We start from the raw sequence: 27,929 nt of genomic DNA, 5'->3' as shown, positions 1-27,929 counted from the left end.
CTGTGTGAATAGAAAGGTCTTCACCTGGCATCTAAAAGAACAAAGTAATGGTATCAGGTGAACCTCACTGGGGAGGCTGTTCCATAAACAGGGTACAACCACTGAAATGGCCCTCTCCCTAGTAGCCACCCACCTCACCTCGGTTGGCATGGCACTTGGAGCAGAGCCTCCAAATAAGGTCTTACGGTCTGAGTCGGGACATATGGGACAAGTTCCCTCAGGTAACCAGGTCCCAAGCCATTTAGGGCTTTAAAGGTTAAAACCAACACTTTGAATTGGGCTCGGAAACGGACTGGGAGCCAATGCAGTTGACAAAGTAATATGATCAAAGTGCCCAGTCCAAATTAATAATCTTGTAGCCCCATTTTGTATAAACTGTAGTTTCTGGACCATTTTCAAAGGCAGCCCCAAATACAACACATTGTAGTAATCGAAGCAAGAGGTTACCAGAGCATGAGTAACTGTGGCCAAGCTATCTCTATCCAAGCAAGGTTGCAGTGGGCATATCAGCCGAAGCTGATGAAAGGCACTCCAAGCCACAAAGGCCACTTGGGCTTCTAGCAACAGTGCTGGATCAAAGAACACACCCAGACTGCAAACCTGGTCCTTCAGAGGGAATGCAGGCTGAACATCATTCACCCGAGCATAGGAACCACCAGCCAACACTACCTCTGCCTTGTCTGGATTGAGTCTCAACTTGTTCACCCTCATCCAGTCCATTACTGCATCCAGGCACTGATTCAGGACAGTCACCGCCTCACCTGCATCTGATGAAAAAAGAGATCCAACTGTATGTCATCCGCATACTGATGACACCTCAAGTCAAATCTCCGGATGACCTCTCCCATCAGTAACATACATGTTAGGGGAAAGAATGGAACCTTGTGGAACCCCAAAGCACAACTGCCAAGGGGTTGAGCATTAATCCTCTAGCACCACCTTTGGGAAATGGGCCTCAAGGCAGGAACAGAACCACCTCCAAGCAGTGTCTCCCACACCCAACTTGGCCACCCTATCCAAAAAGATAACATGGTCAATGGTATCAAAATCTACTGAGAGGTCCAAGAGAATTAATCCCCTGTCCCTGCATAGGTCATCCCACAGCAGTGTTTCTCAACGTTTTTGGAGTCATGGACCCGTGCATTCTTTGTGTGCAGTTTCCTGGACCAGCAGTTAGTAAAGGGGTCATCCCCCCTCACCACCACCCCCAGGCACTCCCAAAACAATTTTGAGCCGGGGTGGGGCTGCTGGGAGCTTTCCAGAGCTCATTTCTAGGCAAGCAGCCTTGCTGCTGGGATAACACTCATTTAGCTTCCTCAAAATGAATGTTATCTCAGCAGCAAGGGCTACCTGCATAGAAAGGAGTTCCAGAGAGCTCCCAGCAGCAGTGGCCCTCACCGGCTCGAAATTGGGGTGTTTTATTTTTTTTTAATTAATTCCTCATGGACCAGCATGGACCGGCACTCAACTCCTCATGGACTGGCACTGATCCACAGACTGGTGATTGAGAAACACTGTCCCACATGGCAACCAAAGCAGTTTCTGCTCCAAAGCCATGCCTGAAGCCTGACTGAAATGGATCTAGATAATCAGTTTCATCTAAGAGTGTCTGGAGCTGGTCAGCTGCTACATGGTAAAGCACTTTGCCCAGGAAGGGAATACTGGCCACAGGCCTATTGTTGTTTACATCCTCTGAGTCCAGACTGGGTTTCTTTAGGAGTGTCTGCACAAGAATTAGTTCTTTAAGAGGCTCCATGAGAGTTAGGTATTCAATACTAGTATGTCTCCTAAGAATAACTTTCCTTCTTCTTTTTACAGTCACTGGCCATTAGCCAGAAAATCACCTTCAAGTGACTGGCCTGAATACCCAATTTTCATTTCTATATTTGATCTTTGCTCCGGTTCCACTAAAACCACAGTCAAAACACATGTGTGTGACAATTAACCAGAGGTGCTGTGTAATCCTTTCTAGGGTTATTCCCCTCATCTTCATACCAGGTAACAACATTGTAATTCTAAATGTATTATATTAAAGTAAATGTGTTCCTTGCTTGTTTGAATCAGATCTGCTCTGATGCACATCCAATACTGCACCTGTGTTTACTTGACTACACATGCTTCCCTGCCTGTCTACACAACAGAAAGAAGTGTTTTTTGTGCCAATGTGGTGGATACAGTCCACACAATGGCTTGCAGGAATGATCTTGTCACAGGGTCCCATTGCATTACATTGTTCCTGTTCCTAGGAATGTTAATGCAGCTTAAGACTCTGAAATGTGTTTACTTTCGCATACTGTATTCAGGTTCATGGTATGAGTCTGTTTATTCCAGGCATTACAGCACTCTCAGGCCAATAAATTCTTACTGGTAGAATCTCATAAATGAGAATGGTTCTTCCTTGCTTTTTCCTACTCATGTCAGTGCTACTAACCATTGTTACGGACAAATCAGCAATTCAACATGATAGAATTCTAACTTCCAGGCAGCAGTCCCTTTTGCAAAGGAAGAGATAATTACCTACAACAATCTTCCTAGTTCCTACCTCCAGTGACTGTTGCTGGTGTCTATCTTATGTTTCTTTTAGATTGTGAGCCCTTTTGGGACAGGGAGCCATCTTATTTATTTATTATTTCTCTGTGTAAACAGCCTTGAGCCATTTTTGGAAGGGTGGTATAGAAATCGAATTAATAATAATAATAATAATAATAATAATAATAATAAAGCTGCTGATTGAGAAAATGATTTTAGAAAATTGCAAGAGAAGAAAAACCAATCTATGTGTTGCATGGATTGACTACAAGAAAGCCTTTGATTCATTGCCTCACACATGGATACTAAAATGTTTAGAAACAACTGGTGTCAGCAAAAACATTCAGATATTTATAAAAAAAAAAGCAATGAGCATGTGGAGTACACAGTTAACAATCAATGGCGAGACACTTGGACAGGTTAGCATTAGAAGAGGCATTTTCCAAGGGGACTCACTATCCCCTCTGTTGTTTGTAATCGCCATGACCCCATTTTCACAAATACTAAACAAAACAGGCCTCGGATACCAAACATCTAAAACATCAAGTAAAATAAACCATCTGCTGTACATGGACGATCTGAAGTTGTATGGAAAGTCCCAGTCAGAAATCGAATCACTGCTAAACACTGTCCGTATATTCAGTAGCGATATAGCAATGGAGTTTGGACTAGACAAGTGTGCTGCATTAATAATGAACAGAGGGAAAATAACAAAAACAGAAGGACTAGAACTGCCCAATGGAAGCAACATTAAGAACCTGGAAGAGAAAGAACATTACAAATACTTGGGCATTCTCCAGGCTGATAACATCGCACACACTGAAGTTAAAAGAAAAACTGGAAGTGAATACATCAGGACAGTTAGAAAAATCCTACAGTCCAAACTCAATGGCGGGAACACCATACAAGTCATAAACACCTGGGCTATACCTGTTATCAGATACACTGCAGGAATAATAGACTGGACCCAGGCAGAGCTAGAGAGGCTAGATCATAAGACCAGGAAAATAATGACCATCAATCATGCTCTGCACCCCCACAGTGCTGTCGATAGGCTCTACCTCCCTCGCAGCTCAGGTGGAAGAGGAATGCTACAAGTCCATCAAACAGTAGAGGAGGAGAAAAGAGGACTTGAAGAATATATCAAGGACAGTGAAGAAGATGCACTTAAAATGGCCAATAACGAGAAACTATTCAACACTAATGAAACAAAGCAGGCCTACAAGAAAGAACAAGTCAAGAACCGAGCAGAAAAATGGAAAAATAAGCCACTGCATGGTCAATATTTGCACAATATAAGTGGAAAATCAGACATCCCCAAGACCTGGCAATGGCTTAAGAATGGTTGCTTGAAGAAAGAAACAGAGGGTTTAATACTGGCTGCACAAGAACAGGCACTAAGAACAACTGCAATAAGAGCAGCAAAAGTCGAAAAGTCAACCACAAACAGCAAGTGCCGCCTTTGTAAAGAAGCAGATGAAACCGTGGACCACCTAATCAGCTGTTGTAAAAAGATCGCACAGACTGACTACAAACAAAGGCATGACAAGGTAGCATGATGATACACTGGAATATCTGGGATGATACACTGGAATATCTGCAGGGATGATACACTGGAGGTATGATACACTGGAATATCTGCAAAAAATACAAGCTACCTGTAGCCAAAAATTGGTGGGACCATAAAATTGAAAAAGTGGTAGAAAATGAAGATGCAAAAATATTATGGGACTTCCGACTTCCCATAATGTGTGGCAGATGTTTACAGACAAACATCTGCCACACAATATACCAGATATAACTGTACTTGAGAAGAAAGAAAAACAAGTCAAAATAATCGACACAGCAATACCAGGGGATAGCAGAATAGAAGAAAAAGAAATAGAAGAAATCACAAAATACAAAGATCTACAAATTGAAATTGAAAGGCTATGGCAGAAGAAGACCAAAATAATCCCAGTGGTAATTGGCGCCCTGGGTGCAGTTCCAAAAGACCTTGAAGAGCACCTTAACACCATAGGGGCCACAGAAATCACCATCAGGCAATTACAAAAAACAGCTTTACTGGGAACAGCCTATATTCTGCGACGATATCTATAACAGCAACAACATTGACAATAAAATTCAGCCATCCCATGTCCTTGGGAAGGACTCGATGTCTGGATAAAACAAACCAGTCAATAACACCTGTCTGACTGTGTAAATAAATAATAATAATAATTTTCTCTGTGGAGATGCCATAGAATCTCTGCACAGGCTGTTTCACTGTAGTAAAGGTACAAAACCAATAACTACAGCCAGAAAATGGTTGTTGAAGTAATTATTTATGGCCATAATTTGCAATGATCACTGTTTGCGGTTATCAGTCAGCTACTTATTTCTGGGCTCTCTTAGTATTTCCAGACCTTTTTCTTAACAAATGAAACATAAAAACAGCTAAAACAAATCGCTTCTAGCACTGGAGTACATTCATTCATTCATTCATTCATTGCTTGCTTGCTTGCTTGCTTTCTAAGATAGGGACATCCTACCACAGCAATGCTAAAATTTTCCATTTTGTGGGGACAGGATATCATACTCGTATCATATTCACACGGGTATGCAAAACTGGGCTAAGGCAGCCCAGCCCAGTTTTGCATGTGTGTGTGAAATGCCAGGATTGGGCCAATCCTGGCAGCACCATGATGGCAAACCCACCTACGAAGTGAGCACTCCCTTAACCTTGTTTTACCGCTAACTGCTAACTGGGCAAAGAGGCACCTTTTTAACATGGCGATTCTCTTTATTTAGCAGGGGGAGAGTAATTGGCCCTATCCACCCCCAGCACAGTATCCTCCCGGTGACTGTTGCTGGTGTTGTATCTTATTTTTCTTTTTAGATTGTGAGCCCTTTGGGGATAGGGATCTAACTTTATTTATTATTTCTCTATGTAAACAGCTTTGGAAACTTTTGTTGAAAAGCGATATATAAATATTTGTTGTTGTCGTTACCAATTGTCCGTCAGCCATGGCTGTAAGCAGCAGCAGCAAGCAGACTCGGAGGGGTCGGGTGGTCCCCATAATGCACCACGCACTCACGCGGTGCATTATTAGATCTTCGGGAGGAGGCAACACGGGGCAACGTGTCCTGACACCCCAACCCTTGGAGTTACCAGCAGCAGCCAGTGATCATCTAGGTGGGTAATCTACCCTCCCATACGCAAGGACCTACTCATCTATGGGGGAGGTAAGCTTTGCATGGCTCCCTTCCCCTTGCCTCATCAGATCCCTTTCTTTGCTCATGAGAAAGGGCAGGGAGTTGGATAGGAGCAAACATATGTGATTAAGAATGAAAGCCAGGGTTGTTGTTTTTAATCATGTGAAAAGGCCTTAAAGGCTATGACACTCAGAAGAAGCATGAAACTTCCTAGGTGACCCTGGGCCTGTTACACTACTGTATTTATCTGAATCCAAGACTAGGTTTCATACATAAATCAGGAGCTCATCTTAAAGTAATAGTCCTGTTCCGTTCAAGTAAATGCAGGTATAACCTGTATTTAACTTTTACTTTTTAAGGGGGTTATCTTAAATTCTGAGTCATCTCTGATGCAGGTAAATACAGTATCTCTCAGAATAGCCTACCCCACAACAGTTCTGTGTGAAAATACAGTTGGGGCAAAGGAGAACTTTGTATACCTCCCTGAGATCCTTGAAGGGAGAGCTCATAGATAGATACAGGGGCGTAACGAGGCTGGAGTGGGCCCAGAGACAAAGTTTTAAAATGGGCCCCTCGCTGATACACACACACTCACTTCACATGTGACTTGCCTCTGGGGGCCCCTCGAGGCGTGGGGCCCCCCAGGCAGCCGCCTCCCCTTGCCTAATGGTAGTTATGCCCCTGGATAGATAGATAGAGGAGGTATAGTGCCCATGATGGGACTGTACCACTGCGGAATGCAGATGGGCAGGGTGTCACATATATGATGGCTTGCTCACATCAAAAACTTTCTGTACATACAAAAGTACCACATTGTTTTGCTTCTGAAAAGGTGAACGCCAAATGGTGTCTGCATTGTGCACTCACCAATGTCCTTGGCTGGGTTTTTGCAGCATCCTTCTCCCTCCTCTCTATGCAGATGGGCAGAATTATTTGTAAAGAACAAAATTTTGTCACACACTGGATTTTGTTTTGCTATGTGAAACTGCCATTTGTTGTATGCAAACCTAGCCACCGTAGGGGCGCTTAGTGTTGTAGTTTTCCAAGAATTAATATCAATGTAATCTTGAAGCTGAGAGCAGCCTCAGTTTCTTAGTTTTACATTAAGGTAAAAATACTGTAGGAGGGGTTCTGGGCAGGGGGACAGGCATCCCTTTGTACAGAATCACACTCACACACACACACCAGCCTTCCTCCACTCTCCCTCCCTAGCTCTGTTTACATTGACATGGTAATGTCTGGAATGCAGCTATTTCCTCTTCTGTTCCCAATACAATGCAAGGGGACAAAAGGCAGCAATTTGCTCACCTCAGGTCAAAGACTAACTCCCATGCCTTTCCTTGAACACCATAAGTCCCCGCTGTATATTCCTTCTGACTAGCCCATTATCTCAGCAGGGAGGTGGAGAGAGCCATTCCTTCCCATCAGGAGGCCTGCTCCAACAGCAGTCCCTTTGGAATGGAAAGGGGTAAACAGACATACACACACCTCATGCCCTAATGCTCAGACATACCTTTCTGCTTATCTACTCACAAAACAGAAGGGCCAGTGGAGATGCCCAGTGCTCAGGCGGCCAACTCTGAAGCTATTTCTGGAGATTATTTTTCTTCAATATTTTTCACAATATCAAGTCATTAAGAACTCCAAGATTGCTTCCCATGGTCACCTGGAGATGTATGTTGATTCCTGGAGGCTCCTGGCCAATCCGGGAGGGTTGGCAACCCGCGCCTGCGCGATTGGCCCGAAAAGTGGGAGGTGGGGGAATAAGTAAAGTCGGCAGGGGGGGAGGGGGAACCTCCATCCCAAGCCATCATTTTACATCTGGTTCCACCTGAAGCCACTATTTTACATGTGGCTTTGGCTGGAGGACTTCGGGATTCTTAAAACAAACAATACCAAAATTTGATCCCACAAAACTGAAATTTTCTTACAGTGTAAGGCTGTGCAGGACACATGGCTTTATTTTGCTTTCTAGACAGTTCCTCGTTGTTTTAGGTTTCCAAGAAGAAAAACCAAGCCAAAAACAGGGTGTGATGAGCCTTGCATATGAATGGCTTGCATGGAAACAGGCCAATCATGTTAACAACATTAACAATAATTACTTCTGTAGAGTTCTCTGTGCACAACGCAATGACATAAGATGTCAGGGAAACAAAGAGTTGACTAAGTAGTAAGAGTTGGCATCACAAGTGGTAACAATCTTGTAGACATGTAACAAATAAGGAATCCATGATAAAATGCCAGCAAGCAATGTTTGAGACTGTTTAGTGTAGCTTCTGGTTTCTGTCAGGCCACTGCAAACTTTCGAATTGGAGGTGAGAGAAAGTGTCCCATGGTGGGAATGCTTGTCTTATCATCCAAAGCATCAAGAACTGGGTATGGTACACAGCACAAGACTGAACTTACCACTTCATTGGTTTTATTCCCTCGAACTTTTCTTGGTGGGCTTCTTCTGACTTTATCAATCAAAAAAGGGTAATTTTACTACTGTTGGGCAGTCAGAGAGGATTTCAGCTCTTTTAAACAGCCCCTTCAGATTGGTTCTTGTCAAATAATTCTGAAAGTTCAAATTAGAATTAGGAAACAAATAATAGAGTTTAATAATATAGTGAGTAGGGATGTGCATAAACCGAGGTTTGTCAACAGGTTCAGCACTGAACCGAACTGGTTTGACATTATTAATTATAATTATAATTATTATTTTTACATTTATATCCCGCTCTTCCTTCAAGGATCCCAGAGCGGTGTACTACATACTTGAGTTTCTCTTTCACAACAACCCTGTGAAGTAGGTTGGGCTGAGAGAGAAGTGACTGGCCCAGAGTCACCCAGCGAGTATCATGGCTGAATGGGGATTTGAACTCGGGTCTCCCCGATCCTAGTCCAGCACTCTAACCACTACACCACGCTCAAGAGAGCAGGTCCTTACCTGCTACCTTGCACCGCATGCAGCTTCCTGCTGTGGTGGCTCTCTTCCCAAGAGCCTGCGTATGGCTCCAGGCCTCACATGGCTTCCGTGCATGCATGGGCACCATTTGCATGGTCAGCAGCACCATGCTGACCATGCAAATAGCACCTGCATATGCATGGACGCAATGTGCATCCTAGTGCCATGCGCGGGTTCTTGGGAAGAGCGCTGCCACAGCAGGAAGCTGCATGTGACGGCAGATGGCCGGTAAGGACCTGCTCTCCTGCTCCAATTCCTGCAGTGCCAAACCGGTCCGGACCTTGTTCGAACCGGTTCATTGCTGAACCTGTGCATGAACCTCAGTTCATGCACGTCCCTAATAGTGAATGCTTGCAATCCATTTACCCTATATTTATTTATTTGTTTGTTTTATTCATTCATTCAATTTATGTACTGCCCTTCCAAAAGTGGTGCAAGGCAATTTACATTAAAATAAAAAACACACAATAAAGCAATTAAAATCAGGAAACATTTCAATCAGATTAAAATTAAAATTAAAACTAGACGTCATTAAAAGTCAGGCTAAAAATATGGATCTTTAAGGCTCTCCTGAAGGCCTCCAAGGAAGATAATCCTCTTATATCCATGGGAGCGGGTTTCACAAGCCAGGGGTGACAACTGAAAAGGCCTGATCCCAGGTTATCACCAGATGAATTTATAACCTCAGTTGAGATAGAACAAAAATAAAAGGATTTTTAAGGCTAGCTTATAAACAGCTATCACTAAATCTACACATATCAAATACTATTAATTAGTTATATATGGTAAAATACAATCTCCCAGTGATTCACCTTTATATAAAACCATATATAAAATGGGAGGAGAGCTGATCTTGTAGTAGCAAGCATGACTTGTCCCCTTTGCTAAGCAGGATCCACCCTGGTTGCATTTGAATGGGAGACTACATGTGAGCACTGTAAGAAATTCTCCATAGGGGATGGGGCCTCTCTGGGAAGAGCACTTGCATGCAGAAGGTTCCAAGTTCCCTCCCTGGCATCTCCAAGATAGGGCTGAGAGAGACTCCTGCCTGCAACCTTAGAGAAGTCGCTGCCAGTCTGTGTAGACAATACTGAGCTAGATGGACCAATGGTCTGACTCAGTATATGGCAGCTTCCTATGTGCCATAGACCATTGGTCCATCCAGCTCAGTATTGTTTGGTTCCATCCGAGCACAAATCTTCTTCATCAGAACGCAGCACCTTCAAAACTCTCCATGTTCTAAAACTGGATCAAAATATCAGCTACATGAAGCATCTAAAACAACTGGTAATAAATAACCTTTTTTTGAATATTATAAAACAAAATACAACATAGATATCAATATGTATAAGTATTTTGCTTTATTATATAAGGTAAATTATTGTGTACTTTTTTTCTCTTTTAAGGTTCTTGTATATTTGTTTGTATATTCAATTTGTTTTAAAAGGTTTTTTTGGGGGGGGATATTGAGCATTTTTTTTTTTAAGGGAAAAATAAAATAACTTGCAAGGAGAACCACAATTCACCATAAGTAAGCCTTGGAAACTTTCCTGATACTTGGAGTGCAATGAACACCTAAACCTTCTTCATGGTCTCCCCACTGTGCCAGTGCAACCTAATTATGAACTACTCATCATGAATTGGAGGCATTAAAGAATGAGCGCATGGTGTAGCTCTAGCATTATGATACTGTATAGCCAGAACTTGCTTACAAAGACCTGGAAGAGATCCAATGTTCATTAATGATGTCCCTTGTAGGTTGAAGTACTGAGTTGTATGACTGTTCTGAACAAAACCATGAAGAAGGCCATGACACTTTAAAGATGTGCAGTGCAATCCTATACATGTTTAATTGGAAGTTGTTGCTGTTAAAATATTAATACTACTACTACTACTAATAATAATAATATTTTATTTAATAGTATTTATATCCTGCTTTGCAACAAAAAAAGGTTCACAAAACAGTTTATACAGAAACTGTGTAAGATGGCTCCCTGTTCTAAAAGGGCTCAAAGTGTAAAAAGGAACAGAAGAGAGACACCAGCAACAGTCACTGGAAAAAAAACTACACTGGGGTTGGATACAGACAGTTGCTCTTTCTCTGCTAAATGTAACAAAGCCACCATTTTAAAAGGTGCCTCTTTGTTCGGTTAGTATAGGTTAAGTCCTACTGTGTTCAATGAGACCTACTCCCCGTGTGTGCAAGATTGCAGCTTAAACCAAAGGGATTGTGCTATATCAGACAGAAAAATCGGTTCTGATGATACATTAGAGGTCTACTTGTGCAAAAACACTTATCATGCAAGTGGTCTATAAGTGTGAATCATGTAGAGTAGAGCAGTAAACTCACACAAGATCATCTGCTCCCTTCTGTGAACTTCAGATTACTTGGGAACCAGAGCAGGGGTACAGCTATAATTGAGCAGATAGGTTCAAAGAACCCAGGCCCCCAGCTCCTGAGGGCTACCCAGTTCCACCCCTCCTTATTTTCTTCATTATCTCCCTCAATCTGAGGGGCTGCCCAAGAGAGGGGTGAACATGGGCCCCCTCTCCCCTAGCTATGTCCCTGTCGGGAACTTTCCCCCACCAAGATTTTTTTTTAAAAGTGAGATTTAAAATAACAGCCAGAATGGCTCCTAAAAGAATAAGTACTTTAGTTCTTGAACATTTCTGAAGGAAAATATACTGGAGTTGGCCACCACAGAAATACAGAAAATTGGATCCAAATAGCTTACAATCCACATGACACCTATGCAGCAGAAAGATCTCATCATTTATTTGCTTGAAGCCTATTGATTTGTGAACGCCTCATTCCTGAGCATGTTACTAAGTCCCATTAATTTCAATTCTATTTACTTCCACATAATATTTTTACAATCAGTGCTTGAATTTTGGAAAGCTGCCTTGATGTTTCTGAATGCCTGAGGATTGGCAAAATTGCCATGTGAGCACTCCTGAGGACTAACAAAAGCTCCTGTATTTTGTGAATAGTCGACTGCCTAACAAAAGATGCCAAGAAACTGCTCAGATTACTTTGCAGGGCATTCAGAACCTCTGGGCATTGAGGAATGTAGCTGGCACTCAACCCTCCTGCTGTTTTCAAGGGCACTGACAACTGAATCCAAAATAAGCCCCTTCTTGTCTTCTGTTCTCCCCGAGACGCACATGTATGCAGAGCTGCCCAGACGTATAGCTGCTGCTGCTGCTGCTGCTGTCTGTATGGACTTTGAGACAGCAGATGGTCAGAAGGATGACAGTGTGAGGCAGAGAGAAAGGGAGAAGGGGCAGGTGCAGGCAAAATTGCTAATTAGATATGGAACATTAAGCTTCCATTCTAGAAAGCTGGTATTCAGCACCTTAAAAAAAAAAAGGACAATCCACAGAGGCCTTGGGATTTACTGGCAACTCCTCAATAAACCACATTCTCTGGAAGAGACTGTATCTCTCCCAGCAAAAAGGGGAGCATGCTTCTCAAAGAGAGGGAGAGGATTTTTACCACTGAGAAAGAAAATTTCCAAATTTGCTTTGAAAGTTGAGCTAGAGACGGCAGATTTGGGTAGAAAGCAGCAAACGAATCACAAGGACTGGGTATGAAAGAAACCTCACAACTCCTTATCTGATACAACAGGGATTCTCACAATATCAAGTCCAACATTTATTTGGATAGATTATTCACAGTTATGTAAAAAGGCAGCACTTACTATATTATTTCTCAATTACCTATTGTGTAGATGCAGCAGAATATTCTTGCTATACATTTCTCTTGTTATGGATTTGCCTTAAATCAGGGTCTGAAATTTAATAAAATAATGTTTTTATCATTAAGAATATTTATATATTGCTTTTCAGCAAAACATCCGCAAAACAGTTTATACAGCAAGGAATGTGAAAATGGTCCCCTGTCCCCAAGGGCCTCATAATCTAAAATGAAACATAAGGGAGACAGGAGCAACAGCCACAGGAGGGATAAATAGAGACAATTGCTCTTCCCCTGCCAAATATAAGAGAGAGGCTACTTTAAAATGTAGTTCTTTGTCCACTTAGTGGGGGTCAATGTTAATGTTCCTTGATGGTGAATAGACATTTTTTAATGGGAGTTAATTGTCAGGAGATGACTTCTTAATACAGATCTCTCTCTGAAACATTTGGAATATGGAAATCCATTGGAGTCTGCAGAAAGTTGCTTGCTGTTGCTACTTATTTTTATGTATTTATTTAAGGTTTATGGTGGTTTTATATTCATGAAAATGTCCTTATATTGTCAGTCACCTTGGACAGCTTTGTGATTTAGAAATAGGATGCACAACATTTAAATTAATAAATAAGATGCCATAAAACTCTTTTTGCTGCTACTAACTACCAGCTATTCTTCTTGATCCTTTCCTGTATGCACACCTTAGCCTTCCGTACAACAAAGAGTACATTGTTGCATTGACTTTTAAACCCTAGCTTTTGTCCTTCAGTGCCCTTTGAGGTGGCATCTGTATTAGTCTGTGAAATCCTGGCATAGGCAACCGACGACAGCAAGAAACATGCTTCACCTTCTCTCAACCCCCTTCCCAGCCCCACTTCCAATATCCAAGCAAGCAAATGATGAGAAGTTAGCAGCTTGAGGTCACAAGAGCCTTTTAAAGCTGTAGTTGCTTCTTTCTTTCTTTCCTCCAAATGAAAACAACACTTTGGTTCTGAAAGCTGCCACCTGTGCTTTAAGGAGGATTTCCCAGCCTGCCTGCCGTACTTCCACCTCAGCAGTCAGGCTGATTCTGTGCTATTTAGACCGAGTAAAAGACTGTCACAAATGTGCCTGTTTTGTTCTTGCAGTGCTGTTTACTTCATCAACATTTTTGTCCATTTTTATCAACTGACCTTCATCAGCAATCAGATTAACTTTCTTCTTTATCAATAAGAAAATATTCCTATTTCTTCTTCTTCTTCTTCTTCTTCTTCTTCTTCTTCTTCTTCTTCTTCTTCTTCTTCTTCTTCTTCTTCTTCTTCTTCTTCTTCTAGAAAAACCCTGATAATATGACAGTTGAAGCAAATTTGTCCCCGTTCTCTTCCCTGAGAATGCTGGTGTCAAATGTCTGCCAAATAGAAGCCCCTACCTAAAGCTTGGGTCTTAAGCGTTAAAAGTCACTCCATTGCTAAGACTGAGAAGCATGATGGCTTAACTAGGCGGGCCTCTGGATCTGTGACACTAAGGGTTGGTTCACATGAACACAGCCAGGCTCGCGTGTTGAGGTCAGGGACATGGCAAGAACACACTCACCCTGACATCTCTAAAAGATGTCCTGACTCCTGATGCACTGTCAGGATTAGGGGCATATCCAGGGTGGGGCAGGCAGGGCACATGCCTCGGGCGCCACTTGAAGAGGGCGCCATTTTTAAAAATGAAATTATTTTTAAAATGGCCACCGGAAACAAAATGGCTGCCACACATGCTCAAATGGCCTCTGTGAGGCCCTAGGCCATGCCAGGCTTTGCAGAGGCCATTAGAGCATGCGTGGTGGCTATTTTGTTTTCAACGGCCATTTTTTAAAAAAAATATTATTTTTAAAAATGGCCACCACACATGCTCAAATGGTCCCTGCGAGTCCCTGGGCCTTGCCAGGCCTCACAGAGGCCATTTGAACATGTGTGGCAGCCTCCAAAATGGTCACCACGCCAATCTTTGCAGGCCCAAACAGGCCCAAAAATCAGCCTGGGACAGGCTGCGATGGTGAATTAAGAGGCTGGCGTGGGAGGGGAAACCTTTGCAGACCCCCCCCCAGCCTTTAGGAAGCCCCCCGAAGGGGCTACAGGTAAAAAAAATTAATTTAATATAATATAAGTCACTGTACACATATTCAGTTTGGCACTACGTACAGAGAATCAGGGCTTGTGAATAACTAAGCTGAAGCTTATGAGCTAGGATTGTATTCATTTGCTCTTACTTTGCTTCTTGTGATAAGTGAGTTAAATGTGATGTCTTAATAATATGGCTATTAATTGTGCGTTTGTCTTTGAATCACGGTGAAATCCTTAGTATTAAGCCCCACTGGGAGTTTCTTGCTCTCTTTCTCTCATTTTAACTGTCTTTCTGAAATACTAGAATATATTCCAAGCAGTGACACAGTTTGCTCTGCATATCCTTCAATTATTTTCAGAGTATCTGGGAAAAGTCAAATTCTCCATTTATTTTTAAAACTTATGGAATAGTGATGTTACAATGCATAGTAGAGAATTAGACAGGCACTTCTGTTTAGTTTTCCAAGTACATAGTATTTGGGTATTTCATGAGCCCCAGCATACTGAAATTTATAGTTTTCCAGCATTTTTTGGTCTGGCTACATCCACAGCTAAATAGTTTTTGAAAGATTAAAAGATTAACGAGCCTGACTTGTATTTTTTAGCTGATATTATGGTAAAGTTTTCTGAAAGACGGGTGTCAGATGTTTGGAAAGGGGGCGCAATTTCAGTGCTTGCCCTAGGCGCTATTTTCCCTAGATACGCCTCTGGTCAGGATGTCCTTTAATGGCACAAGAGGGGTATTTATCCTTAGTGTCCCTCTACATGCACTCCAGAACCTTGTGGAGCACACATAATGGGACAATTTGGATGAAAGCCCCTCATGTGATTAAAGGATGTTCCAGCAATGTTTCAGGATGTTGTTTAGTGAAGTCCTGCTATGTACCTGCCCTCAACACTTAAGCCAGTGGATACTTATCCTAATCGGCTCTGTCTAATAAAGATGCTGCCAATCAACTTCCCAAAGCTCAAATGTTCTCATATTTTAAATTTTGAAGTAAAATACTGTCACATACAGACTTTGAACTGTGCAGATTCAACTCATTTCAAAAATTTCTGGAATTTCAGTTTTAGAAAATTGTTAGAAGAATCCACACTTTTTCTGTGTGAACCTCATAAAAATTTCAAACATTAAGCTGCATCTTCAAGGTCACTACACTTTTCCATGCAACATTTTAGTTAGTTAGTCTGACTCATACATGTGTGCTAGAGACTTAAATCTAAAGATCCAGCCAGTTATTTCACATTAGTATGTGACTTTCAGCTCCCGCTGGCACTTTGGATGATTGCAGTCTTGGTTACCTGCTCCACAGCCTCCATTTTTGCTGCCCTTTGTGGGATTTTGTTTTTTTGTTTTAATTCTACCAGAGTTTTTAAGGTGGTACTAACAGCCTCAAAATCATCCTGTGCCCAAGCCCTATGTGAGATTTTTCTCATACTTTAGACTGTTTGCCTCTTCCTCCCCCAAACATAAAACTCCTTCTATCCTTAGGCCCGGCATGGGGATTTCACTTTCAGTCTAATCCACCTGTTGTTTCCCTTCCAGTTAATATTCTATTGACAGTCAATATTCTATTTACAATATTCTATTGACTCCGCTAATCTCATTTAAGGGGAGGGATGTTTTGTGGGGTTTGCTGCCTGGAGCCCTGTGGCTCCTGTAGCAGCACACAACCAGGAGGAGTCAGGCTAGGCTCGTTTAGCCTGGTTCTTCTTGGTCGTGAGAATAGCCTCTGTGCATCATATAGATAACCAGATTTTAAAAACCCACTCCTGCAAGATGCATCTAATGGGCTGAATCTTGCAGGAGACATTTTAATGTGTGGTTCATGGAATCATGTGCATCCCCAAGATACTACGTTTGTTTTAAAGTTTTGTTTTTTTTTAAAGTGCTGGTGCAGCAGATTCACTCAGATTGAGAATGGGATGGGTGGGGGGGGGAGCTGGCCATGCACCATACAATATCTATGCATGTTAGCTCAGCTGACATCTGCATCCTGGAACATGGGGGAGGAAGCAGAAGCCAGCTGAGCTGACCATTGAATTCCTAGTGCTCACACCTGGCTGTGATTACATTCGAGAGCACAATTTGCCTAGAGGTCCAGCATGGCTGTCTTATTGAAACCTCAGTGCCACCAGGTTTTTGTGGGGGTTTTTTTCACCTTCAGAACAGATGGATCCTATTGTCTGACCATCTGCCTAAGAATTTGGGAGGATCTGTGGATCCATGAGAAAGGTCATATTAAACCTGGTCCTAAGAGGGTGAATGTCGAAGCAAGACAACTCCTTTTTGCTGCCCTTTGTAGGGTTTTGTTTTTTGTTTTAATTCTACCAGAGCTTTAAAAGTAGCTGGATGTCAACCCAATTGTAAGTAAGTAAATTTATTTATTGTTGTAACCACTGGTCATAACGTAACAAAACATACAACATAATACAACATTAAAACAGAGCAAAAAACATGAAATATAACATAAGCATAACATAACAGAAAAGGGGGGGGGCAAAATCTTAATAAGATACAATTAAAACCAATAACTTTAAAAACCTATCTGCAGTTACATAGATAAATAAAGCATATAGAATAAGACTAGACCTCCACAATTTAGAAAAAGGCTTAGTAGATATAAATCTTTTTTAAGTTTAAAAGACAACAAAGCAAAGGTAGCAACTTGGTAACTAACATATGGAATCGCATCCACAAGAAGGTAGTTTAAACATGCCACATTTGAACCCTTAAATGTACCAATAATCTGCCTCAGCATTTTTCCCTGATCACATCATAAAAGGGACAGTGTAGGACATAATGGAAAATGTCCTCCACTTGCCCTGAACCACAAGGGCAAAGATGCTGCTCCATTGGGAGTTTGTGAAATCTACCTTCAAGATATGCTATAGGCATAGTTTGAAAGCGATACGTTGGTAAATGCCTTCCTCAGTGGTGCACAGGTGAACTTAACCAGGTAATGCAAGAAACATCTATGTTTCTCATATTGACAGTACCAAGATGAAAACTTTGAGGACTGCAGCACAGCGGCGTGGCGTCTCAGCTAGCATCCCACTTAAGGAGACAATCTCTGATTTTAATCTGCTCCAAGGTTTAAGTTCCTCTATCGAGGGCAGGGCATACAATTGCAAAATATAGGACAGTAAATTTGTCCACTGATTCCCATCTTATATAATACAAGTAGCAGGGTTTAATTAAATAATGTTCTGGGAAGCTGTTTAATTTCTTAAAATACTTTAGCAATGCCAGATGTACTCTAACGGATATTGAGGGCAGCCCTACCTCCATTTTTAGATAAGCAGCAGGAGTGTCCTGGGGGAGGCCCAGAATTTTCCTTAGGGAATTGTTTTGAACTATTTCCAACTGAGCGGTAACTTTCTCATCCCACTCCCAGATCTCAGCACCATAAAGAGATATCACCTTGCCCTGGAAAATTTTAAGAGCAGGAGCTATTAATGCCCTCCTTTGGATTTTTTTTTTCTTTTCCAAATAGTCCCCACCGAGCATCGGGCAGTTGTTAGAGCAATGTTAAGGTGTGCCTTCCATCCAAGAGACTTTATGGAAGGAAACACCCAACTACCTAAAAGAAGAGCATTGCTCTATTTGTTGAGCATTGATTGACCACCTGCTGAACATGACCACTTTTGTTTTGTCATAATAAATCCTTAGTTTCTTCTTTTCACAATCATCAGCCAGTCTAACCAAAAGAGGCGCTCTTACCCATGGACTTCAGGGCCGAAGTCCAGGACCTCCACACCCCTGGGGCCCCCCAAATCCTATTTAGTCTGGGTGGTGTGGTTTGTGCCTACAAGAACGTACCTGTTAAAAAATGCTGCTTTAACTTGCAGCGGGGGTGGGTGGGTGAGGTGTCCAAAGGCCATTAGGTCCAGGCTCCAAAATTACCTAGGTGCACTTTTGCTAACTAGCATTCTTCTAAGTCCAATCTTAGCACAAGAAACAAGTGCCATATAACTGACATACATTAAGATCGAGACTTTGCGTCCACTGAGTAAGAGAGGGAATTCCCCCCCCCATTCCATAGCCAATAAAATATCACTGATATAAACATTGAATTAAAAAGGAGCCAATAAGCAACCGTGTTTAACACCTCTCTTCAATGAAATAGGATCAGTTTGATGTGGATCCATGAGAAAGGTCATATTAAACCTGGTCCTAAGAGTGGGAATGTCAAAGCAAGACAACTCAGTTGTTGCTGCCTTTTGTGGGTTAAAAAAAAATTCTACCAGAGTTTTAAAAGTAGCCAGACGTCAACCCATTTAAGGAATTTGTCAGTCAGAAGAGAAACCAAAGCAAATTGCAGAGCTCAGCTCTCACAAGTTCCTTTGGTGACTCACAGCATAACCATTCAAACCAGTTTTTCTCTATCGCCACCAGCATTATTCTGGCCAGACTATAGGACTACGATGAGATGAGTAGATTAGCAAAGTATTTAGGGACTGAATTCACCCTGATTTCTGGACCTTGTTTTCTCTTTCCCCTCTTCTCCACCAGACAGATTATTTCCCACCCAAAGAGGTTGTGACCTCTGGCGGCTGCTGCGAAGGGCTGTGAGGAAGACAGGAGCTCGCTGCCTTCGCCGACAAGCAGCCACCCTCCTTCCGACCGCCCTGCACGGCCACATGATGAGTGGCAGCGCGGCGGCGACAGGGGCTGGGAGCGGGAGGACTTCCATCTCCCGCATTCCAAAGTGCCATGGTGAGGCGGCTGCTCTCATTAGTGAAGCCGGCACAGCTGCTCTCCCCGCCCAGCTCACTGCCAGAAATGGCGGCTGGCCAGGGGGAGGCCTTTTAACCTAGCGGCAATCATTCACACGATTGCCTGCAGAGGTTAAGCGAACCACAGCTTTGTTTAATCTCAGCTAAATGCAGAGTTTAAAAATTGGGCTGGCGGGGGCGGAAGTGCCCAATTGGGATTGGGAGCAATTCCAGCATTCCACAGGAGCAGCCCAACCCAGGCTGGGCTGCTCGTGTGAACAGCCTCACATGCTTTCATTTATTGCATGAAATCACCACTTCTTGGCAATTCAAAAGGAGGGTCTGCATTTGGGGGTAAGAAAAAGTGAGACTTTAAAATGGCAATCCTTTTGGAGAAGTTACATACAGCTTCAGGGGTGGAAAGAATGCTCTTCTGTTCTGCAACTAACATCTTTAATGGTTTAGCAACAATTCAACCAGTAAATGTATCCAAGGTATCAATATGATATTTCCCTGTGTAAAAAATACCACAAGTCGATGAGATCATAAGGGGCTTTCAGAAGGAATTTTTATCGCAGGCTCATGCCATGATTTAATGTTTTCCTAGAAGCTTTGGCATATTGAACTAGAAAATGGTCAAAAGCAGGGGGAAAAAATACAAGAACAACTAAGATGACTGCATCTGGAGGACATTTACATTCTGGTTCACAGCCTACTTAAGTTTAAGAATTTTGATTTAATCGGATGCAGAGCCCAATTCTATGAATGTTTACTCAAATGAGCCCCACTGTGTTCATCCAAATATGCCCAACTAAATATGTATGGCATTGCAGTCTTAGTCCTGTTGGCCTGAACCTAAGCTTAATGTTGCAAGATCCTGATGTATTGCTTGGGGCGAGTCTCTAAAAGGGTTGGCAAAACAGTGCAAAATAAATCATGGGGAAAGGCAGGAACAATAACACTGACAATAGGAAAAACACTCTCTTCTCTTAATCCATTTAGGAAATTCTTAAGAAAGCAACGAAAGACCATCTAGAAGCATCCAAACAAGTCAAACCGACTCAGGTTTGATGCCAGGTTCAATAACTCCTCTAAATCAGGAACGTTCCTCTGAATTCTGATTTCAGTCTGTTCGGAGAGCCTGTAAAAACAGATGTTTTTCTGGAGGTTTGTGGTAGGATAAGATACACAGAAGGGTTGTGTGTTTTTTGTTTGTCGGTGTCTATCCTGCCGTTCATTTCATCAGAGACCACATCAAATAGCAGCTTGTAAGAAGGCTAATAATTCTAGGACAGTAGGGAGAAGACAGACAATACCAGCAACATTCCTTCGCAATGTGTGTTGCCCTGTGAAGTGGGGGGAGGGGGAGAGAAAAGGAAAGAAATTACAGGTCTCTACTTGACTGCTCCTGCATCAGCAGATGATAACTAGGTGACTTAACTGTCCATTTTTCTATTTGGGAGTGGTGTCGAGTGTAAGGTGACTCCCTTCCTTGTGCTTCTGCTAATTTGTGCAGTTCTGTTTTAAGAATTGCAACAGTAGGACCTGAATGATCTCCGATGGGAAAATAACTACAGCCAAATGTCTTACTATCGGGATGTTTTCTTTACTAGTCATCTAAAACTAACATTCATAGCTGTAATGCCACAAATGTAGGTCACACCATGACTGTCTGAGGTCTAGTCAGCTATCCTATTCTTACCGGCTTAGATGCTGATCAGCAAGTCATGCACTTGTGGGATTCAGGCTCACTGCTTCTGTGTCACTTACCAGTCTGCTGCTGCTCCTAGAACAGGTATGGAGGCTCCATGCTAATGACACAGTGAGTTAGAGCAAATGCACCCAACTCCGATTGGGAATGCTGGGCATCAGATGTAGCTTCTCTGATGCACCATGTTTTTAGCCACCTAATGGTGCAGCGGGGAAGTGACTTGACTAGCAAGCCAGAGGTTGCCGGTTTGAATCCCTGCTGGTAGGTTTCCCAGACTATAGGAAACACCTATATCAGGCAGCAGCGATATAGGAAGATGCTGAAAGGCATCATCTCATACTGCACGGGAGGAGGCAATGGTAAACCCCTCCTGCATTCTACCAAAGACAACCACAGGGCTCTGTAGTAATCAGGAGTCGATATTGACTTGATGGCCCACTTTACCTTTAATGACAGACTGGTAAGGGCCATGGAAGCAGTAAACCTGCATCCCACTTGGTTTGTGGCTTGCTGAGCAATATGTAAACCACTGAGCTATAGTTGTCAATGCAGTATTGACAGAACCATGGATGGAAGGTGCTGGACTACTGCAAATATTATTGATTGATTGATTTACACAGTCAGAAAGGTGTTATTGACTGGTTTGTTTTATCTAGACATTGAGTCCTTCCCAAGGACCTGGGATGGCTGAATTTTATTATCAATGTTGTTGCTGTTATTATAGATATTGTCACAGAATATAGGCTGCTCCCAGTAAAGCTGCTTTTTGTTTTTGGCTGATGGTGATTTCTGTGGCCCCTATGGTGTTGAGGTGCTCTTCAAGTTGTTCTGGAATTGCACCTAGGGCGCCAGTTACCACTGGGATTCTTTTGGTCTTTTTCTACCACAGACTTTCAATTTCAATTTGTAGATCTTTGTATTTTGTGATTTTTTCTATTTCTTTTTCTTCTATTCTGCTATCCCCTGGTATTGCTATGTCGGTTATTTTAACTTGTTTCTCTTTCTTCTCAAGTACAGTTATATTTGGAGTATTGTGTGGCAGATGTTTGTCTGTTTGTAGTCGGAAGTCCCATAATATTTTTACATCTTCATTTTCTTCAACTTTTTCAATTTTATGGTCCCACCAATCTTTGGCTACAGGTAGCTTGTATTTTTTGCAGATGTTCCAGTGTATCATCCCTGCTACCTTGTCATGCCTTTGTTTGTAGTCAGTCTGTGCGATCTTTTGACAACAGCTGATTAGGTGGTCCACGGTTTCATCTGCTTCTTTACAAAGGCGGCACTTGCTGTTTGTGGTTGACTTTTCGACTTTTGCTGCTCTTATTGCAGTTGTTCTTAGTGCCTGTTCTTGTGCAGCCAGTATTAAACCCTCCGTTTCTTTCTTCAAGTTGCCATTCTTAAGCCATTGCCAGGTCTTGGTGATGTCTGATTTTCCAGTTATATTGTGCAAATATTGACCATGCAATGGCTTATTTTTCCATTTTTCTGCTCGGTTCTTGACTTGTTCTTTCTTGTAGGCCTGCTTTGTTTCATTGGTGTTGAATAGTTTCTCGTCCTTGACCATTTTAAGTGCATCTTCTTCACTGTCCTTGATATATTCTTCAAGTCCTCTTTTCTCCTCCTCTACTGTTTGATGGACTTGCAGCATTCCTCTTCCACCTGAGCTGCGAGGGAGGTAGAGCCTATCGACATCACTGCGGGGGTGCAGAGCATGATTGGTGGTCATTATTTTCCAGGTCTTACGATCTAGCCTCTCTAGCTCTGCCTGGGTCCAGGCTATTATTCCTGCAGTGTATCTGATAACAGGTATAGCCCAGGTGTTTATGGCTTGTATGGTGTTCCCGTCATTGAGTTTGGACTTGAGGATTTTTCTAACTCTCCTGATGTATTCACTTCCAATTTTTCTTTTAACTTCAGTGTGTGCGATGTTATCCGCCTGTAGAATGCCCAAGTATTTGTAATGTTCTTTCTTTTCCAGGTTCTTGATCTTGCTTCCATTGGGCAGTTCTATTCCTTCTGTTTTTGTTATTTTTCCTCTGTTCATTATTAGTGCAGCACACTTGTCTAGTCCAAACTCCATTGCTATATCGCTACTGAATATACGGACAGTGTTTAGCAGTGATTCAATTTCTGACTGGGACTTTCCATACAACTTCAGATCATCCATGTACAGCAGATGGTTGATTTTACTTGATGTTTTAGATGTTTGGTATCCAAGGCCTGTTATGTTTAGTATTTGTGAAAGTGGAGTCATGGCGATTACAAACAACAGAGGGGATAGTGAGTCCCCTTGGAAAATACCTCTTCTAATGCTAACCTGTCCAAGTGTCTCGCCATTGATTGTTAACTGTGTACTCCACATGCTCATTGCTTTTTTTTATAAATATCTGAATGTTTTTGCTGACACCAGTTGTTTCAAACATTTTAGTATCCATGTGTGAGGCAATGAGTCGAAGCACTTCTTGTAGTCAATCCATGCAACACTTAGATTGGTTTTTCTTCTCTTGCAATTTTCTAAAATCATTTTGTCAATCAGCAGCTGGTCTTTTGTGCCTCTGGTGTTCGGGCAATTTCCTTTCTGTTCAACTGGAAGCTGTTAGTTAATAAGTGTTGCATCACTTCACCTGCTATTATTCCAGTTAATAATTTGAACATGGTTGGCAGGCAGGTTATCAGTCTATAATTACTTGGAACTGCACCTTTTGCTGGGTCTTTCATGATGAGATGAGTTTTCCCAGTTGTTAGCCATTGTTCAATATCACCTCCTTGCTAAATGTGATTGAACTGTTTTGATAGTTGTTTATGAAGGCTTGTTAGGTGTTTAAGCCAAAAGCCATGCAGTTCATCATCGCCTGGTGTAGTCCAATTTTTAATTTTCTTTGCTCTTTCACTTATTAATTCTGGTGTTATTATTAGATCTTGCACTTGTTGGTTACATTTTTCGACCTCTTTCACCCAGCCTGCTTTTTTATTATAGTCTATTGGATTGTCCCATAATTTCCCCCAGAATTGCACTGTTTCTTCTTTATTTGGTGTTTCTACGTTTCTTGTAGTTTCTCCTTCTGTGGTTTGGTAGAAACGTCTCTGATTTGATTGGAATTGGAGATTCTTCCTGTGTTGTGTAATTCTGGCTTTGTATCTGCTAATCTTCTTTGACACTGCTGTTATTCGCTGTTTTATTATTTCCAGGACTTCTCTAATTTTCCTTGAATCTAGGTGGTATTTTTAGATCAGATACTGTTTGGTGTTTTCATTCTTCATCATCTTGTCTTTCATATCTTTCAATTTAGTAGCAATTTACTAATCTAATCTTCCATTTAGGTGATGTACTACTTTCTTTTTTTACAGGTCCACTGATCTTATATCCGAGCTCTTGTGTTGTTATTGTTGCTGCTTTGTACATTAGTTGGTTTGTTTCTTGCAAAATATTGGTTGTTATTTCTGCAAGTGCAGCATTGACATCTTTTAATGCCTGAGCAAGTTGTTTTTTGGCAACTGTTTTTAGAGCTGGAAGTCGAACCCTGGTGGTTGTTTGGTTCATGTGCTCAGATATTTTTTGCTTTAGTTCTTGTTGCTTTTCTGTTAAATGGCATTTGGGTTTTTGAGGTGAAGGCAAAGGGGATGTTGCCTGGTTTTGATTTTGGAACAGCTCAGCAACAGTGGCATCTTCTATTTCCAACACCTCCTCCACCTGTGCCTGAGCAACTTCTTCAGTTGGTAGTAATTCTTCTTCCATATCTTGAGCCTGTGTTGCTCTTTGCAGTTCTTCCAGCTCAACTTCTGTGAATACTTTATTTCTTATTATGAATCTTCTCTGGTCTGCTAGCCTTTGTTCTGTTATTTCTGTATCTGGATGCTTCTCTTTCCAAATCTGGTACATTCTTTCAAAATAACCTCTTCTAGTTGGACTAGACTTGTAATAGCAGATCATTACTTCCTTGTTGGCATTTTTTGTATATTTTTTCCGGTTAAGCGATGTTTCTTCCAGTAACCTTGCAGTCTCCAGCCCTAGTTGCTTAACTGAAGATCCTGAGTCCTGTAGCCCACCTGCCACAGATGTCCAGGGACTCTAGCACCTGGCGCGGTCCTTGTTGACCTGGGCGATGACCGATTCGGTATAGATTTATTAAAGTTACGTCTCACCATATTGTTGATGGGAGAGGTACTCTTCGTCTGGCTCCTCTGGTGAGACCTGTCCAGTATGGTTGGACCTCTGGCATAGCTCTCACCTTCCTCAGAGCATGCAAGCCCCAGAACCACACCAAGGTAGTGCCTCACTGGGGCATGATGATGATGATGATTTTATTTAATGCCCACCATTTCTCCTAGGATCTGGAAACAGCACACATGGGGGTTATCCCATTTTACCTTCATAACAACCCTGTGAGTCAAATTATGCTGAGAGCTTCAGGGCTCATCAAGGATTTGAACCCAAATCTCCCTAATCCAAGGCCAACACTCTATCCAAAACACCACACTGACGCTTTGCTTTGGATTTTTTTATCCACATCACAACATTCCTCATAGTATACAATCAACATCACCTCCCCTGTATGTGATTACCAAAGTCAAGCTGTAGTAACCATTAGTCATACACGGCAGTGACCTTGCCTACCTTCTACCTTGGACTATGGGTCACTTCACATGTTACAAACTTTTTCAGACACAGTGAATAATATCTATGTGAAAAAGTATGAATCTTACAGTTTCTGAGGGCAGAAACTATATTACATGTAGTTCTATGATGCTTCCCTCCACTCCACAAGTCGTCTCTCAAATCAAGTGGGTGATTTCATATTGTCCGTCACTTCTTACTGAGAGGAGGACCAAAGTGTGGCTCAGGAAGAAGGTGATACCAGGAAGAAGGAAGTTGGGGAGCCATGGTGCAGTTTTGAGTGGACAAATGGCTGGGAGAATATCCTTTGTAACATTTGTCCAAATTGCCCCCAACTGCTTTTCTCCCCAAGAGACAAAAGAGATAAGACTCTATAATGTTTATTTCTTGGGAAGAAAAACTGCTGCGGGGCATCAAGAGCAGATAAGTGACTTGCAAATAGTGGCAGAAGCGGTGGGGCTAGGGGCATTGGCCTCCAATGTTTTTTTTTGGGGGGGGGGGTTCCTTGGACTTCCCCCACCTTGCCTCTCACCTCACCTGATGTCTTGCTGCCTCCTCCGCCACTCCCAGGATGTCGGTAGAGGAACTAAACAGGATGCCACCAGGCATGTGAAAAGCGAGCAGGGAAGTGGTGGCGGGTGCACATATGTCCAGGGGCGTAGCTATAATTGAGCGAAAGGGTTCAAAGAACACAGGCCCCCAGCTCCTGAGGGCCCTCCAGCTCCAGCTCCCCCTATTTTCTTCATTATCTCCCTCACTCTGGGGGCCGCCGGAGAGAGGGATGAACATGGGCCCCGTCTCCCCTAGCTACGCCCCTGCATATGCCACTTCCTGACTGGTTTTTCGCATGCAGTTTAGTACTGCTACTGCCATTAAGATTATTATTATTATTTTGATTTCTATACCGCCCTTCCAAAAATAGCTCAGGGCGGTTTATACAGAGAAATAATAAATAAATAAGATGGCTTCCTGTCCCCAGAGGGCTCACATTCTAAAACGAAACATAAGATAGACACCAGCAATAGTCACTGGAGGTACTGTGCTGGGGGAGGATAGGGCCAGTTGCTCTCCCCCTGCTAAATAAAGAGAATCACCATGGTAAAAGATGCCTCTTTGCCCAGTTGCCAGATGGTGGCAATCCAAAAAAAGAGTTTTTAAAAGTCATGGCGCTGGCCTTGGACCCTTTGGGGGCATAACATTCTTGCTTGCAAAGAAAGGATTAAGCAGTGCCTCTATACTTTGTGGTCCTCTGCTCAACCTGAAACCAACAGAAGCTGCTTTTCCAAATAAAATAATACCCCTAGGCAGGGGTGCCAACAAGACCGTCTGGGCCTAGCCCACTAGGGATTGGGGGCACACTCCCCCCACACCTCCCCCATACACAATGTATTGACAAATGTGCAGGGGCTGCTGTATTCTCCTGCTATGCAGTGTGGTGACTCACAGAAGCAGGCCCCAGGCCCACAGCCCCACTTTTGATTATTAAACTCAATCATAACACACACACACACACACACACAATATTATAATACATTATCTATGAAAGTGGAAGCAGCAGAGAGAACTAGTATAACCCTGAGTTTCTGTAGCCTTGGAAGTTCATTGAATTACTTTTGGCCCTTGTGGGTTGCCATAGGGAACTGTCTGTGAGGAAAACCATTCTGAGGAAGAGACTGTATGAGGAAAAGAAGAAGATCTTGAGAAGGAATGAGATCAAGGGCCCATTCGGATGACAAATGAAACAGGAGGTATACTTACCTGAGGTTAACCTCAGAAGCCAAGAGGCATACCACAGATGATCTGGCAGCTGCAATTCCATTGCCTTCACCTGGAATCTCCCTCCTGTTTCCTTTTCCGCTGAGCACAACACTTGCCTGGCACCATTGGCCCTGATATGAGAGAGGACGTCCTTGCATGAGGAGCTTTTGTGCAAACCCAGGTCACTGCATTCAAATGACACAATGGGGTCAGCAGAGCACTGGTTGCAGCAAGCTACCAACTTCAAACCGAGGGTTCAGTCTTCAGTTTGAAGGTAGCAATGGAGTCACGGTTGTGGGATTTTCCCGCATTTGTTGGGATGATGATGAATGCTGATCTCAGGCAACTGAGGGTTGCCATGTTGTCCAAAGTGGGCCTAAGAAGGAGAAGATTCTGGAACAAGAAGAGGAAGGACAGAGACTGGACTGTTGAAAAGGAGAACCAAACACCAGCTTTCTGCTCTCCAGCATCACTCAGTAAGAGTCTGCACCAGAAGCCAGAGAGACTGAGGCCCCATACCTGCAGAGAAGCTTGAGGAGCAGCTGCTTAATTGATCCCGTGTGGATTACAACATTCTGTGAGAGTGACTCCTGTAGTCTGTTTTGCTTGTTTGCTTCTACCCTTCTGAGCAAGAGACTGGGGTTTTTGTTTGAATCTATTATATTAATTCT

At 42.5% G+C, this 27,929-nt stretch overlaps 1 long non-coding RNA gene across 1 annotated transcript; it reads right to left on the bottom strand.

The window, feature by feature from the left end:
- Nucleotides 1-10: 10 nt before the first annotated feature.
- On the bottom strand, nt 11-27,929 carry LOC128349152 (uncharacterized). The gene is made up of 5 exons (XR_008318587.1): nt 27,778-27,929; nt 27,259-27,389; nt 12,392-12,462; nt 8,131-8,281; nt 11-767 (listed from the first exon to the last, which is right to left on the bottom strand). It is a non-coding gene; the product is annotated as an uncharacterized LOC128349152 (long non-coding RNA).

This window comes from Hemicordylus capensis, chromosome 3 (assembly GCF_027244095.1).
Source record: "Hemicordylus capensis ecotype Gifberg chromosome 3, rHemCap1.1.pri, whole genome shotgun sequence".
Taxonomy (NCBI): Eukaryota; Metazoa; Chordata; class Lepidosauria; order Squamata; family Cordylidae; genus Hemicordylus; species Hemicordylus capensis.
The sequence above is the reverse complement of the archived record's forward strand: the minus strand, read 5'-3'. Positions and strand labels throughout refer to the sequence as shown.